This window comes from Neodiprion lecontei, chromosome 2 (genome assembly GCF_021901455.1).
Source record: "Neodiprion lecontei isolate iyNeoLeco1 chromosome 2, iyNeoLeco1.1, whole genome shotgun sequence".
NCBI classification, from domain to species: domain Eukaryota; kingdom Metazoa; phylum Arthropoda; class Insecta; order Hymenoptera; family Diprionidae; genus Neodiprion; species Neodiprion lecontei.
Window position 1 is genome coordinate 7758049 of NC_060261.1, and position 17632 is coordinate 7775680.

Below are 17632 nucleotides of genomic sequence, written 5' to 3' on the forward strand. Positions count from 1 at the left end.
ACGATATTAATTAACATATCATACGTCAAATATGTATTTAACGTTCAGGCATAAACATAAAATACCGTTCGACCGATCTCAGCTCGAGTTTTCTGCGTCGTGTGAATCATGGCAAAAGTTAAATAAAAGAAAGAAAGAAACGAGAAATATTGGAAAAGCGTTAATCATCGTCAACATATTACACAGACGAATTTAAACGACAATCGCTTTTAAAAACTTTTACTCTTTCTCTCTACCTAATTATTAAACACGTGCGAATGTGAATACGCACACTTATTACATATATACTACGCGCGATGTCGATTTTAAATTATATCATTTGTTTCTGTACAACGGTACAACGTTGCGTGGAAGAAGAAAAAATAAAAAAAATAAAAAAATAAAAGAACGAAAGCCTTGAATTAACGTAAGGTGGAAGAATGAAAATTCCTACAGCGTGGAGTAATAAATAAAATCCAAATAATTACGTCTCTAATTACATTTTGTATTGTACCAACCTGTAACGACCTCGAGAAGATCTCCCGGTGAACGGAGGACACTGCGATCACTCAGAATCAATATCTATATACAGATAATACCGATGCAACGTCGATCTTATTATCCCGATGCCGATGCAGCAGCTCTGAGAGCCTCCTTATTTTCACAAACTGGTAACTTTCCTCTGTGTCATAATGACGGTCCAAATATTTGTTTCTCAAAAATTTCGTATCACCTTAAACTCGATTTTTGTTTCGTTTTTTAATTTTTTCAATATTATCGCTATTATTATTATTATTATTATTATTATATTTCAATTTTGAAATTTTCTACGCAAATATATCAATTTGCGAATAAATCGAATAAGAAATGAAATTTAAAAACGTGTCAAATTCCCTCTTCGCGCGTCGATTTAAATATCCCTGATACGATTATTGTCATTAATATTTATTAAATTGACAATAATTTTCTACCGGACAAATATCTCTGTCGCACATTTTCCTACGGTATTCTTTTTCTCTTCCGTTTTATTATTACGTTTCTTCTTCTTCTTCTTCTTCTTTTGTATTTATTAACTTACATGTACACGTAGTGTATATTATACTTGTTTAACAACATGTACAAAGTTTCCGCAACGAGATACTTGTTACATTGAGGCTGGTATCAGAATGAGCGTTATTCTCGAGTCCTTCCCATACTTATGCTACTCGCCCCACTCTCTCGACGCTCTCCAACTTCACTTATATTATACACACACACACACACATATATATATACGTCTATATACACACATACCTCCGTGTATGTATATGTATAATATAAGTGAAGTAAACCTCCGCGACTCTCGCCTTGTCCGAAAAGAACGACGACGACTCCCTGAGATGTACTTTCTTCGAGACGCGCATCAGAGAATCATCAGAAGCAGCAGCGAGCGGTTCCTCTAATTTGCCTTACGTGCATTACATACGTTATACAGACGAGCATTGCCTGTATTAATTATATGCTGTTTTAATGTATATCTTAAAGTTAATTAACAACCTCGAGTTCGGCACGCGTCTCTTGAATAAAATTTTTTACGCAACCTTGCGGTGAATTATTATTATTATTGTTGTTATTATTATTATTTTCTTCTTCTCAAAAGAATGATGTTTTTCTATTCCTTCTTCTCTCTCTCTTTTTTTTTTTTTAATTTCGTCCCTTGGACACGTCAAGTGTTATTTTTGATGCGAATGAGAGAAAAATGATTGGGTTTGGTATGTGAATTGGTATTAGAAATTTAAAAATCTTTTGAAAAATTTACACCAAATAACGTGATTTTAAAAGTTCAACGTACGGAAGATAATAATTTGGATTATTTTAATATATCGGATGTATTAAATGGAGTCACAGAGAATATCAATGAAACTCGCAAGAAGAAAGGGATTTTTTTTTTCTTCCGATTATAGTACAATATTAATCGCGTGTAACGTAATTTCGAAAAATTTGCAACAAAAACAAAAGAGTAGGAATGAACAGGTTGAAATAACGTAAGAATATTTAACACGTCAAAATTTTCGTTAAAGTCAGAAGAACTTGGTGCCGTTTAAAAAAAAAAAAAAAGATCAGTGAGGAATTTGTGAAATTTACATGTGTCGGTAAAAAAAAAAAAAAAATTACCGGAAAAAAGGTTTTTAATCCTGCGTGACACGTGTTTCTTTTTTCACAATTACATTATTGTAAAAATTGAAACCTCGGTTAAGCATATTAACGTGAAACTTACTTTACATTACCCGCAATATCGTAACACAAGCTTTTACAGAATTTGACTTACATGTCCGATAATTTATAATTATTCGATAGATTTTCCATTAAAAAGGTAAATCATGGCAACTAACGGAAACTTGAAATTTATATTTTTTTTTTTTATAACCCGTAGGTAAAAACGGACGCTGCAGAAGATACGCGTCAAGGATTATACCCTTATTACAGGTATACGTACGCGCATTGCACGCGTATATCGCGATTTCGCGAATGGAGATGATTACGCGTACGAAACCTGGATACTACCCACCTAATTGCAAGACACAAGTGTCGGTGTAATATCATTCGAGCCACGATACACAACGATTTCCACTGTGTATAATTCGAGAACCACGTAAAAGTCACACGCATCTGACGGTCAATAAAGGTGCTTCTGATACCGAGAAGGTACTTCCAAGATCGTAAACTCGATTTCCTACGTCGAAGAGATACTTTCGTCTCCCTCAAATGACGTCCGACGGTGTTACAGTTGGATTTGTGAACGTCTTTGTACGTACCAGGCATGCAGACGTTGTAAAAAAAAAAAAAAAAATAAGACGAACACGCATGATGCATGTGGAGTATATCTGTATCATTTGTTCTTAATCGTGCGGAGGTTTTAATGAACGTTCACGGTTCACTAACTAGACCCTGACAAATGAAAGTACCGTTTTTAGGGTTCGCGTTGTATGTATACGTACACACGTGCATACGTCTTGCTTTTTCTCTCTTTCTCTGTGGATAGAGTACCACGTTACAAATGTATGTATCTTATGTATGTATGCACATGCAACTCGCACGCGCCTTGATTACCCGTGAAAATTAAAAATTAATGGTCCGGACCGTATGAATGAAAAGCTACTCTTTCATCCTCAACCCTTCGAGTCACATATTATTCTACCCACTCAACTTTAACAACAACATAGTATTCTATGGTTTTTTTTTTTTTGGAGTCACTGATTATGAATCTGAAATCAAAAGTCAAAAAATTTAAAATTTAAAATTTAATCAGATCCGGTCAAAAAACTTCACGCAGTGGTTTTCGGGGCTGCTAATTGGATTTCAGATTCGTAATCAGTGACCCCAAAAACCCTTGGACAGAGTTTTTTCTCCGGATTCGATCGAATTTGAAATTTTCGTTCGCAATATTGGCTCCACCATCTTCAAGTTTTGAAATCCGATTTCAAATTCGTAATCAGCGATCCCAAAAAATTTATAATTTATGTAAACTATGTATGCGCGTAGAGAGGTAACTTTCTAGGAAATTATTGTTTTGTTTTTATTTGTTCTTAATTGTTTTTTTTCTTATAATTCCTAATTGTTTTTAATGTTCCAATTGTTCCTAACAATAATAATTCACATTATATCACAATAATTACTCTCGAGTATTGATAACCTATCAGTATAGGTACTACGAGAAATAGCAAAAATCCTCGAAGAAATATAGTGAAAAGTTCTTTAAATCTTATACAAAAATGGATATAAAATGAGTGGTGAGAATATTATTACTTGCAATATGACTCAAAGGGTTAAGTACGTTTATTGTACCTACCAACACGTATCCATTCGTTTTAAATCCTAATGAGATTGGTGTACCACTGACCTGCAGGGTTAGCTAGAATAAATTAGAACATGGAAAAAGAAAAAAAAAAAAAAAGCGATAATAATATGTAACGATTTACGAAAACTTGCAGCATGACTGATCGTTAAAGTAACTTAAAATTTCAAATGACTTCAGTTTTTCCACCGATTACAGAGTGTGCAATCCGACTCGAAATATCCTGCACTATCATTCGCAAAAAGATAACCTGTACATGCGAATAAATAAACACGTACAATCGATTAAAGAGACAGTCGGTTTAACAAGGTAAAAAAAAAAAACCTCCGCACGATCATTACTCCCAAGTGGGGTAAATTCGTTTCTGATTTCTATCAAAGGATCGTTGAGTCGAACATGCACATCGTGGAATCACGGCACACTTTTTGCCAAAAAAATAAAGTCATACCTACAATCTATTATATATTGAAAGGTGTATTTATTGTTAGACAGAGAGGAGGAGGCGAGTCGTCGTCGTCTCGTAGGTGTTAACCCAATTTCATTCAACATTTCAGCTTCGTCCGGACATCACGCACGTACATTGCTCACCGCTGCTATCATCACATGATCGAAAACTGAAATACATACCTATAAGTCATATACATATACATATATATATATATATATACATATATATATATATATATGTATACATGGGTGTGTTTCTAATGCAACGATCGCGTGACTGAAATTGCATCAAGTTTTACGACAATTTAAATGCATCCTTGAGTCGAGCGACGATTCGGTTAAAGATGGTATTTTTTTTCTTCCTTCTCCTTTTCCATTTTCCTTTCCTCCCCCTTTTTCTTTTTCTCTCTTTTTTTTTTACATTTTTCGTAACCGTGACAACTCGTCCGAATATCATTGAAAGAATTTTGTAGATAATTTAAATACCGACAAAGATATTGTTTGAAATGTTTTTTTCGTCAAGTGAACACGATCTGTACATTTGGCTATTAAAAACCGTCGAAGACGCATTTCTTACATGAAAAAAACACGCACACGATTTTTAAATCGTTAAAGCAATAGACTTTTTTCTCGACATATATTTTTTTGATGGAGAATCGAATTGAACTTTTGCCGTAAAGTCGATAATTCAACCGCAAGAAAACGTTCGAAGAAACAGACCTTCGAGGTTTAGAATTTTTTCAATCGTCAACTGAGTTATCCAAGAATTTTTTTATTTTTTTTGATCACGATGAAAAATTGCGCACAGAATCGAACACTGTGGTAAATATTTCCAAGATCAAGTCGGTACGATCATTGGATTCGGCTCGGTAATAAAAATTTTGACAACAATAATAAATGAAAAAAAAAAAAAAAAAATCCAAAACTCTTGTTCAAAAACTTAGAATTGATCGAACAGCAATCTTTTAAAATTGGATCGAGGAAATCCCCTTCGGTAGAATTTCTTTTTCGTCGTTCGCAGCGAGTTTTTCTTTCGAAACGAAGACGAAGAGAGAAATAGAGAAAGATAGAAAACGAACGTCATTTCCAAACGAAGCATCCTAATAATCGAAATACGGTACGAGTTCTTTCTACAAGCACACGCTCGGTCTGCAATCATACAATTTCACCGGCGATTAGTAATCTAGGCTAATACCGATTCGAAACCTCTGATTAAAGTAAAACAACAAAATTCCGTCTCTGCAGGTCTCGCTGACGGTTTAAATCATCGCGCGGCTGCATAAAAACACATTTTGAACCTTTTGAAGTAGCTGCCGAACGCACACAACGCTACCGGTTTCCATCAGGTTATATACGCAATCTTAAAGAAAGGCTCAAAGGTCTCGACGACAGCTAGACACGTACTAATGTTACTACCGTAAACCGCAGAGATTTATAAAACAAATGGGGAGCAATTTGTCGCCTTTGTACTAATTAAGTTAATTGAATCTTTTTCAAGCATTTTTTTTCATTTTTTTTCTTACCCAACTCGCCTGCCATGCGCGGATAGGATAAAAGTAAGAACATTCGACCGGCTTGGTTCACAATCAAATATTAAATCCGACGCCACCCGGAATCGACTATACATATTATGTATATCCGAATACATACCGTTTCTACGTACGTACATACGCGTCGATTAACATAAGAGTAAATAAAACAATACCCTTTGTATAGATTTTTCCAATTATCGTCCTGCATAGGTGCAACCTGTGGACATGTATACTTTTTCTGTATACCGGGACAATCTCTTGAAACTTGAAAATCAACCGCGCATGCGCGAGTTTTATCGGCTGTTCGCGCAGGTTGGCCATCCCGAGTTTTCAGCTGTCAAACCGTTTCTTGCGGCGATGTAGTTGATACGAATTTTCGAGGTTAGAATCTCAAGTAATTGAGGTCGTGACTCGGAAAGATTTGGAAAGCATTTGTTGTCGGGTCGGAGAGTTGATTCTTCGAAGAGCGGTCGGAATTTAATGCTTATGCTCTTCGAAAATTCAAACGCACGCATTTCGCGTAGGTTGGCCCGCCTGCATCGCAGTCAAGAATATCACCGCGGGAAAATTTCGCCGACCAATGAGATTTAATTATTTGGCACATGCGCGGTTGATTTCCAAGTTTCAAGAGATTGTCCCGGTATGTGGATTCTCACTTTCCAAACTATTTTCTTATACAAGTTCCGTGCGTGTTTCAAGTGCATGGATTTTCATCCAAGTGTTTAACGTTGTTTGAAATAATAGAAATCAATAAGCAAACAAAAAACGAACCAAACAAGTTAATCGTTCACGAAATTCGAACCCTTGTATTGATCGAAAAATTTCAGATGTATTTTTCGCAATTTCTTTTTACCTTCTTCGTCATTTTACTTGCAAACAATAAGGTATGATTCAGACAAGCATCCCGTTAGTGGTCGGGGTAAAAAAGAAGAAATTAATAAAAAAACAAGGTCAACGCTTAAAAATGCTAACGAAATTTGAGAATATTCGCTGGGAATTCCGATTGAATCCTTGGTACAGTTCTTATCTCGATCGTTTTGCACTGAACGTCTAAATACGTTTAAGAACAAGGCAATTACGCGTTATGGGTATATCTTATACGTCAATTAAAGTACAGAATTGAAACAAGCGGAGAGGTAATTAGGGGTAAGAAGAAGAAGAAAAAAAAAAAAAAAGAAAAGAAAATGTGAAAAAGAAATTGGCTAAATTAAGATCAACATTGTGTGTACGCGTGTGTACGTATAAGATGGGTATTAAACTCCGAAGAGGAGACGTCGGATTAACGGGGAAAAAAAAGAAACGGTGAGTTGGGTATGTAATATGGTTTAAATCACAGCGGGCTTAAGCATCCGTGACAATTACCGTGTACACATATGGTATGTAACATAAAGGTACAACACGTATTAAGAGAAACAAGAGTGGAAACATTAGCATCGAATGAAATTTAAACTAAAATTCTGTGTACGCGGCCCATTTATTGGAGGTAATTAAAAACTTTACAATTAATTCCTTGAGATATATTTAGCTGTATTTTAAGTCCGGCGGTAGTTTGGTACAAGTTTAAAAAAAAAGTAGCCGAGCTCCCCCGCTTCTTATCTCAAAACGATCTGCAGATCAACTGATTCTTCAGGGAATTCTTAACTGTAAATCGGCTAAATGCAACTGACACGATTCCACTAATTGTCAGCTATATATATATATATATATATAAGAGAAGTTTTTCTCGGTTTTTAATCTGCTTGTTAGAGAATGGAAAAAATTCATTAATTGGAATAGGATCCTGTTACATATACGTCATAAGTTTGACAAATGCGAAATAAAATCGCAACTGTATAATCGTTATTTTCTAATGAAAAGGAGGCAAAATTTTTGAGACCGCATAATTGTTGAAAATTTAATTCGATTCGTTAGATTCTTGATGAAGCGGAATAGAAATTGTCACACAATTATTTACCAAAAAAAAATAGATAAATTGTACGATAAATACGAAATTCAATTTCACTTCGAAAACGGTGCGGCAACACATCACGTCTAGATTTGCATTCGTATCTGGTTCGTCTCATCAGCTTCTTTTCACGTATTCGGGGAAATTTCTCTTGGGCTCTTGTATGCATAATGTATTTTTCATAATGTTAACCCTTTGAGTCATAGTGGCAAATATTCTTACTACATATTTGACATCCATATTTTGTATACCTAGAGAACTTTTCAACCAACATATTACTTTCCGGAATTTTTGCTATTTCTCATTGTACACTAAAATAGGTTTTCAATACTTCAGAGTAATTATTGCGATATAATGTAAATTATTATTGTTAGAAGCGAATCGATGGACAAGAATCGTGAAAATAGAAGGAATAATTCATTTAATCGAATACTTGAGAACGTTTCTTTTTATCTTGAAAAGACGATACATTTTTTAAAAAATTTTCAAACTATTTCGCCTTCGATGAAAAAAAAAAAAAAAAAACACTTCTACTTTCCGATGTTTATTGCTACATACAGAGAATACAATTGACATGCATACAACTTCTCTGGCAGTACAATTGATTGAGAAGGCATTTGCTCATCGTTAGCTTTGGATAGTTGAAATTCCATCGTTTCTCTATTTCATCCGGCATTGAATCACTGAAACTCAATCGATTTGACAGGCACTTGCACACACTTCCCGAACAGTTATTTTTTCCCCTTCCCCTTATTTTTATTGTCGATCCTTTTTTGGCAATTGGAACGCAAAATCAGTTTCTTCGGTTTACTCTACTTTTTTTTAGTTAAACAGGGCTTTAACGTCAATTTATCGTTGCACAAACGGTAAATTTTCGCAACAGTTAGGAGAAAATATAGCAAGAGTGACGGTAATGAGAAAGAATAGCAACGGATACTAGACTTAATTCCGGTAACAGCTACAAAAAAAGTAATTTTCATTTTCTACCCAGAACTATATTTCTCGATAGTGGTAAAAAATGAAAACCGTTAAGGACCGAGCGCTCGACTGGAACTAAAAATTTCTCTCGGTGTGTAAACCCTGATTTCGGCAAAAAAAAAAAGAGAAAAATTCCTTCCAAAATAAAATTCCAATCGCTCGAGCCGTCAATTCCATCTTCCGTGGCATTTTTGAAATCGGGAATGTGGTATACGCAACGCGAGGCAAAGTAACGCAAAGCCAGAAATACGTGCGTCCTACGCGTAAAAACCGTTTGAAATTTAAATCGTTTAAATTCAGAGCATTCGCGTGGAGGTAAGTACGGTACAGGTAGGTGTGTGTATTCGTACCTATACGCGACAAGGTACATCGTGTCCGTAAAAGAAGCGAGAGAGGAAAATTCTCACCGAGCTTAAACCGCAACATCGTCGTCGTACGGCTAACTCGAGCGGTTTGCATGCTGAAGTTTACGAACGTTCACGCAACCCGGCTAATCACCGTTCTATCTACGTGATACTTCCAAGCGTTTCTGCCCCCGCAGAGACCGAGTTACAAATGACAGCCCGAATCGTTTCGGCACATACATAATTCGGATCTCACACACGCCTTTCTAGTTAAGAATGGATTTAGATCCTTGCTTTGTTTCGTACACAGCCATTGTGTAAACGTGTTGTATACGTTACACGTTAGGATGTTTCAAAGAATGAAAAATAAAAAAATTGTTCCTTACAAACAGGTTCAAAAGTTCCATTCGGGTGTAAAATTAAAGCTTTTAAATTAACGTTGAGAAGTCGCGCATCGCGCTTTTCTACCTTTCGTAAGAACATAACACGGGAAAAATAGTTTTTTTTATCATTCTCATTTTTATAACTATCCAACTATACGTCGTATACAAAATTCGTAAGTATATTTTTGTAGGGAATTGAACGCTCTGGAAAAAAAGATCTCTTGTTATTTTCTGATAAAGTCACTCGTTTAAAATTTATTCGAGGAACTCGAATAACTTTTGAAAGAGTAGATTTGTCGTAAAATGATAACGAGACCTTTTTTTGAACAGCGATATATTTTTTAGAAAAATAGATCCGTGAACTTTTTGTACTACGCGTCGTTAGCTAGTTATAAAAATGAGGAGGAGTATAAAACTGTTTTTTTCCGTGTTAATCTTATGGAAAACAGAAAAGTGCGACGCGCGATCTTTTAACGTTAACGTTAAAGGCTCAAATTTCAACAGGCGTATTTTTATATCTGAATGGAACTTTTAAGCCTGTTTAAAAGAAGACCAAAAATAAATATACATATTTTATTTTGAAATACCCTAGTAAGTATATACCCGGTGCGCAAAGTAATGTAGGCAGGTATGTAAGACTTCGATTAGGTATGGATTATAGGTATTACAGGTATATAAACCGGGTTATGCGTGAATGGTCGGAATGATTCGATGCCAGTGAGGGGACGAATTTTAATTGAGTCGCAGGAATTTAAATTATACGCACATATAACGTAAACTTATCATGCTCACCGCAATTTATTGCGTACTGAGATTATAGCAAAGCATAATCTCATCGTCACGACCGTTATTAAATGGCGTTTAATAAACGGATGGAATATGATTTACGTATAGTCAACCTCGTCCGATGATGATAACGACAATTTTTATTTCAAATTCGTATGATTCGCCCGGGTGAAATAAAGGAGTTTTTAATTTTCTGCCTCATGCTTGATTCACGATTCTTTTTTAACCCAACATTGTTTATATTCCGTAGCGTTTATTTTTCGGTTTTCTTTTTTCTGTTGAACTTTTTGACTTTTAACTATTTAATCCCGAATAATTTCGAAGAATCATCAGATTGCAACAAAAATTTCCGAGACGCGAGATGATCGTTTCTACCCACAGTTTTTTTCCAACGAAAACTTAATGAACTCAAATCGTAGAAGATAACGATGGATGAAAAAAAAAAAAATTAAAATTTCCACCCTTGATTCAATACGACATAAATTTTTCATGATTTGCTATCAATTTTTCAATTCGGAACTTCCAAGTTGAAACTGACAACGAAATTTTGAAATATTTTATTTAAAAATTCATTCTCGCGAGTTCTAATTGTAATTAACTGCACTAAATTCGAATAAAATCATCAATTGCAACAGTCCAAATCAATAATTGGTACAAAAAAAAAAAAAACACTTTTCATTTAATAAAATGATCGTACATTATGTTAAGGAAACAAGAAAAACCAAAACAAAAAATGCCGAAATCATTAGGAATAGTTCCAACTATACGCCACTCTCAAATTTCACTGTGCAGGTACAACGATTGACTTTTATTGAATATTCATGATTTAGAACGCAATGTGATATTGCAATGTGAAAGGCGTCCGATCTGAAATGAGAACCTAAAAACGGCCTCTAAGTTGGTTTGTATTATTCAAGTGAAAGAGCGGTAAAGGCAAAGAGAAAGATACGAAAAAGCGTGCGTTATTCCTCTTCTGCACATACTTGTACGCTGCACTGCCTTGTGCAAGGTCGTTTGTTGCACTCCTGCACGCATCGAGTTCATTCATCACTGATGCACGTCTGTGCGGCTGTAAGAGACGCATAGATGACGGATGATGGACGACAGACGATAGACGACAGACGATAGATGATAGATAATAGACGATGGACGATGGATAATAGACAATGGACGACCGATGACGGATGACAGATCATAGATGACAGACGATAGACGATAGACGATAGATTATGGGCGATAGACTATAGATGATAAGCAAAAGATGCATTGCTACGCGTTGATCGCACGAATTTGACCGAATCGAGTGGACTTGGATTTATATCGCAAGCTGTTGGGAAAAAAATCGTTGAAGAGAGGAGAGTTTTACCTTTTCCCAACTTTCGATTTCGGCTGATACGGTCTTAAAATTGTGTACAAAATATAAATACATACGATTGTACCGATAACAGTAGTTCGTGAACACGGCAGTCGGTTAGGAGAATGCAGAGAAGGTATTTTTAAGCCACAAGTTGAAAGCTGAAAAGTGTAATAAAATATGACCCTTTAATATCACTCTAATATTTCTACGTAACGTTGCCGCTTCGATTTCAATACAAACACGTCACGGGAATTTTTCTGATTATCAAGATCGATCGTAATAGATACCCTGCGACAGGCGGATGCGGATCTGATATTCGTATCATTTCTCGACTCGGGTTCAAAATTCAACCAGTAGAGAAGAGAGAAGAAAGTTGCGTAGATTTGCGCGTTTGAAAAATCGAAAGTAACATTGACGCGGTAAAAATGAAACTCAAAACAAAAACCTGTTTTCGGCGGATATCGTTCTTTTCTTTTTTGCTCTTATTTTTTTTTTTTCTATTTTTACCTCTTTCTACAGCCGCTAAACTTGCACAGGTATAAATTCAAACGGTACACCCGGTACGTTAGCACGAAGAGCAGTTTTTGTACATAACTTATACAAATATATGTCCTGCAGGACGCTTATTATGGGAATAATACGGCCAGCTTTAGTTCACGTCTCGTTTTCTCGCCGCGGCGGCAAAAACTCGGTGTAAAAATATTTTTAAATTAAGTAGATTTAACATTACACCAGTGCTTATGCACGCATTGAATTGCGCAGCGTATTATTTATACGTATATAATACCGAACTCGGACCACGGTTTGCGTTTTGTGTTTTGCTGCATTCGTACTTCACAGAGGTATGATTATCAATTTATTTCACCGTCAAGAGTTTCAACGAATGAAATTTGTTCGTGAGAAAAAAATTACCGGTAATTCAGAAAAATTAATTTAAAAAAAAACCTTCGTTATTTATCATTTTATATCGATTTTGCGTTGAAAAAAAGGAGAACATCAAAAAAGTAATTTGACTTCTCTCTCTCTCTCTCTCTCTCTCTCTCTCTCAGTTTGCATGTAAGCGAATTATATTCCGTGTCTGAATTTGCGTAATCCGAATTCCAACCGTTTCATATTACAGGGCATAAATTTTTCAAACATAAATCAACCGAATCAAGTGCAGTTTCACGTTTTTACAACCCTACGAAGTATTTTCCAAGTAAAATCGAGTTGCCTTCGTAAATTACACCGTCCTTGCAAATAGAAACAGTGAAAATAACGAGTCCGTACGAACTCGAGAAGTTGTATATTGTGTATCCAACGTGCGTAAAATTGTCCAACAACCCTTAATAATAATACAAGCGCATACGCGAAGCGCAGTGGCTCGGCTTAAGAGAGAAAAGTCTAATGCAATCCGCGAGAGTAATGACACAGCGTGGGTTGTGAAAAATGACAAAATTGCCAATTTGAACCCTGTCCCCAGCTTGTGTGGAAGTCATGAGCGCACCACAATCGTCCTCTGCGCACATCCGCCACTGTAATAATAACAATTTCTACTAGTTTAAATCGCATCGGTGAAACGATCGTGAACACGGGTCCGTTTCGTTGTTCGGCTATGGCTCCGATTTAAGGAGGACGAGAAAACAAAATAAAAGAAAGAAAGAAAGAAAGAAAGATAGAAAGAAAGAAACCGAGTGAAATTATATAGAAATTTCAAGCAAAGGACACGTACTTAGTTAGCGAAAGTCTGGAAAGTCGGATACTGCCGATGTTGAAGATTCATTTATTCATTCATCGATCACAGCTCGTTCAACGGTGCGTCAAATTCAACTGATTTGACGAAACTTGGACCGAATCAAGGTGATTTCGAGTAAAATTTCCCAATCGTCACAATTCCCTGTCACATTTAAAATCTCTCTCTCTCTCTCTCTCTCTCTCTCTCTCCCTCTCTTACCTTGTAAATAATAAATTCCAAGTGCGATCAACGTCGTTTTTGCTTGAGTTATAATAACGCGTCTTCAAACACTTGACTCTTTGCACCGAAGGAGTGAGAAAATCCATCGAGGATCGTTGTAGAATGTATCATGTTTAACGCTGTAAGAGACAGTTTGACCGTCGTTGGGCACAGAAACATTTCCCTCACGTGCAACCCACATTCTATCTATTCGATATGGGTATGTATGTATGTATAATGTATATGTATATATTATACATATCTATCCGCGTCTGAAAACCAGGTCTGGATTTTTTACTTCTTCATGGAGACGGCGCTGTCTATCTTCATCTATTTTTCTCTCTCTGCTCCACGCACACACCGATCAAATTAGATTTATTACGAACCATCGACAGCGTGCACGAAAAGACGTTGAATTGAATTTCAATCTTCTAAAATTATTTCAACGATAACACGTCACGTTTATACTGTATTATATTATTGAATTTCGCGCTGATTTTTCAAGTAAATAATAGGTAGTGTATACATTTAATAAAGGAGACTAATTATAACCAGAATCTACGAGGAGAAAGGAGAAGATAGATTTATAATGAAACGGTGAAATAATGCGATTTGTACGTTGAGGAAAAAATTGGGTTTAACGAACACCTCAAACCTGTTATACATGTAATGAAAAATAAATCGCAATCTTCATAGCTGTCATATAATGCGACGAATATTGTATTTTCTTTCATCTTCTCCGTTACGGACTGCAGCTAATGTTTAATACGTACATTCCCTTGATTTCTTTTCTTTCTTTTCTTTTTTTTTTTTTTTTTTTTCAAAATTCATAATTGTCTTTTTTCGTATCACGTATCGTTTCTCGCTGATTTGAACGATGAAATTCAGGAGAGACCTAGATCCTTTGATGTCGGGATAAAAAGAAGGAGAAGAGAAAAGAAATGAGATGCATTAAATAATGAAAGAGAGGCGAGGAATGTCCAACTCGCTTTCCATCAAGGTCTCTACACTACACGTCAGAAGTACACACGCGTGTATACCATTTGCTAGCATCTATTTCTCTCAAATTCCAAACGAACTATCCAGAAATTTTATTGCCAAATATAATAAAATGTACGATTCGCTGTTTTATAAACATGACTTGCGTTAACTTTCGAGATTGCTTAAGAGTACAATACAATAATGATTATATGATATAAATAATGATTTTCGACTCAAATATACGATTGAGATTCGCACGAAAATAAAATCAAAGAAAATTTCAACTCTATGGAATATGTTGAAAAATTACAATGATAATGAAAACAAGACCAAGAGAATTAGAAATTCGTTAGAAGTCAATAAAAGATCTGTAAAATGCGAAACGAATTTTCAATGGGTGTGGAGCGAAGTATTCAGTGTGAGATTAATTCGGTCAAACTGTGACGAGTAGTCGCAAAATGCAGCGTTATAAACGCACTATTATTCAAACGCCTCTTCATCGTCGCAACAAGAAAATATAGAATAATTTTGTTTCGATGTGTGCCAGTTGGCCGTCAAGAAAATTTTATTCAACATCGGTTCTCTTTTCCCAACCACTAATTTCACTCGGACGAAAAGCAGAGCAGCGCTAGTTTCGGCACGCGTTAAATTTTAACCAAACAATAAATAAATTGCCACCGCTTTGTTGTTGTACCGAATACAGGCTGGGAATTCTGTGAAGGTCTTTAATTTGCCAAATTAGAGTTATAATAATAACACGGTGAAATTTCTATCTACCGGTAATAAGACACGAAAATAAAAGGTGAAGATTTCACCTCGTGTTACATTATAATACAATCACTTCCGCGATACGAGATTTGGTGAGATTATTATATGCATCGGTGAATGACGGTAATATATCACACGCGGAATACTGCAAACGTGCTCGTTTTACAATTATCTTTTATAGGCCGCACGTATTTTTAACTTCAACACACACACACACACACACAAAGAGAGAAAGAGACCCATTTAACAAGTGGCTGCAACCATCCATCATCTTATATCCAGGTACGCGATATCAAACGAATCGAGTCAATTCGATTTTGACAATTGGAACACGTACCGTCTGCAAGACTGACAACAAAGCCTGTAATATCCTATAATACACACTCATCTTGTTAAAAAACGATTCAGCTTTTCATTCCGCGAGACGTGAATACGCGTTGTTTGCGAATTGTAACTAGGTGTGTTAACCCTTTAATTCAACTACTTTTTTTGCAACAACTGCCGAGTTGTTTGGTTCCGCGTTATCCCTGAAACATTTAAAAGTCTGAAAAAAAAATATCAATTTTATTTCTTTACTTATTGTAAAAATATCACGTGTAAACAAACGGTCGAAATTTATACTTTCCACGAAAAAAAGCATTTTCTGCTAATCCACGGTTAAAATCCGTAGGTATGCCAATTTTTGCACAAACTTAACGCGCGTCAAAAAATTTTACAGAATTTTTTCTTTTTTTTTTTTGTTTTGTCCGCCATATTGAATGCGGCAATTTAAATTTTCGAATTCCTAGTTCAGATTCGTAATCGGTGATCCCAAAAACCATGTAACATAAAGTTCAGTCGAAATCAAACAACTTTTTAAATTAACGTCCGCCATATTGATTCGTAGTCATCGACCCCAAAAGTCCACGTCTGCAAAGTTTCGAGTAAATCGCATCCAACTAAAAATGTATAGAAACGAAACCTGCTATTTTTTATCGCATTTTCTTATTATTCGTTGAAAAGTGAGTAAGTTTGACTTGTATTAATTTTTTCCTTTTCAGTCTTTGAACAGGACCGAAACGTTATTCGAAGTTTTCTCGTAAAAAGAACGGCAATACGTCAATTTTTGCCAAGAATTTAAAAATGAATACGAGTTCTACGATGAACAGAATTCTTCAAAATTCACGAGTGTTTCGGCGCTTGTTTGCATTGTTTTTCAAGCGTTACCAAGCATTTAAAAATCATCGGTATCAGCGTTACCTTTTCTACGCAACGGCGAGTTTTCGAATAAAACTAACGGACTTTTCAATGAAAAATAAGAAACTTCCGTTCGAAAAACAAAAGTTAGTCCTCAACAGACCCAGCGGAGGCCCCGGACCCAAAAATTGGGAAGCTCACCCGACGTCCCTCTTGTCCGAAACATTTTTCAATCCAATGCATAGTTTTCGACATATTTGAGCCTTCTTTTTAAATTAAAACGGGACGCCCTATATACATATGTATATGATGGTAGAGCATATTATATGAATTTCTCCAATTTATCCGAATGACCAACCGGTGCACCACGCATACCGTTTTACGGATGAATATACAGGTTCGACGCAAGTATATCTCATCGGATATTGAGCAAGCGGCAGCAGCGTGCAGGGTAAAATGAGGCTTCCGAAAGAAGAAGAAGAAGAAGAAGAAGAAGAAAAAGGGGGAAAAAAAGAGTCACGAAACAACCTTGAAAGGTGTTGCGAGATGGTCAATTTATTCCGTATCTTCTTAGTATGTACTACAAGACGATATATTACCGCAGGTATGTGTAATAGCCTATATATTAGGAATCGGTAGTTTCTCATTCTCTCTCTCTCTCTCTCTCTCTCTCTACCGATATTTATTATACTTTATTTTCTTTTTCCACGCGAAGAGAGTTAACCCATTTCTTTTCTCGCATAATATAATATGTATCGCCTCGCCAGTTCTCTGATTATTGGTCGAAAGAATCCCGCATAAGGAAGTTACGCTGACCATATAATACACGGTATGCGTAGGTAGATCGAATCCCAATCGTCCGAACGGTAATCTATATATATATATAATATATATGTATGTATACGGTGCAGCAGATCACACCCAAGACGATGATTATGAGAAATTGACGGCCCTCGGAGAAATTATCTTTCCGATCTTCTGTGCGTTGAAAGATGGAAAAGAAAAAATAAATAAATAATAATAATAATAATAGTAATAATAATAATAATAATAAATCAACAAATTGGATAAATAATTCTTCACGCACTGAATTCAACGCCCTACTGCCGCGGGCATGAAACTTGTATAGGTAACTACCTATAAACCTTGTACAACGCGAAGGTTCTCCAATCGTTGAAAAGAATTTTA

The 17632-nt window shown here is 35.8% G+C and overlaps 1 protein-coding gene across 2 annotated transcripts in view; it reads right to left on the reverse strand.

Moving 5' to 3' along the window:
• Nucleotides 1–13540, reverse strand: part of LOC107222048 — a 32080-nt gene extending 18540 nt beyond the window's left edge. Inside the window, exon 1 of one of the 2 annotated variants that reach the window (XM_046731434.1) lies at nt 13520–13540. The gene's annotated coding sequence lies outside the window, so the exon portion shown is untranslated. Of the gene's footprint in view, nt 1–497; nt 1160–13519 lie in introns of those variants that run through there. The other variant, XM_046731433.1, reaches the window with a different exon arrangement.
• Between the last annotated feature and the right edge of the window lie 4092 nt (nt 13541–17632).